Genomic DNA, 558 nt, shown 5'->3' on the forward strand with positions numbered 1-558 from the left:
AGACTCTCATTTTCGCCGACTTCGTCCCTCACCTGCTCTTCACCAAGAAACCCCTTGAGTTTCTTGTCACGACCGTAGTCAAGTAGTCGGTGACATGTCTCAATTTTTAAATATATATAATAGTATCTGACAGACAAGAATTCCACAGAAAACAGCAGATGGAAGACATTTGCCCAGTTATAAAAAATGACCAATAGATTCAATGTTGCTGCTCAACCCTGCTACATGTTTTTGGGGGTTTGTTTTGTTTTGTTTTTTATCCACCCTTTCCTTACTCCACCGCCATGCCTTCCTACTTTTGCCTACAGCATTCTACACCCATCTCCACCAACTACTCATATGCATGTTCAAGCTGAAACAGAGGAAAATTAAATCAAGTCCAAGGGAACCAAAATTTGACCTTAAGTCTGTCCCACCTGAATTTCAAAACCATCTCAGGAACAGGTTTGAGGCCTTGAACACCAATGAGCATAGACCAAATGAGCTCTGAGAGGATATAAAAAAAATCATCCATGAAGAATGCAAAAGATCATTACAAAGGCTGAAAAAGAAGAAAAG

The sequence above is a fragment of the Elephantulus edwardii genome, unplaced genomic scaffold (assembly GCF_000299155.1).
Source record: "Elephantulus edwardii isolate Elephantulus edwardi_28Jun2011 unplaced genomic scaffold, EleEdw1.0 scaffold00131, whole genome shotgun sequence".
Classification (NCBI taxonomy): domain Eukaryota; kingdom Metazoa; phylum Chordata; class Mammalia; order Macroscelidea; family Macroscelididae; genus Elephantulus; species Elephantulus edwardii.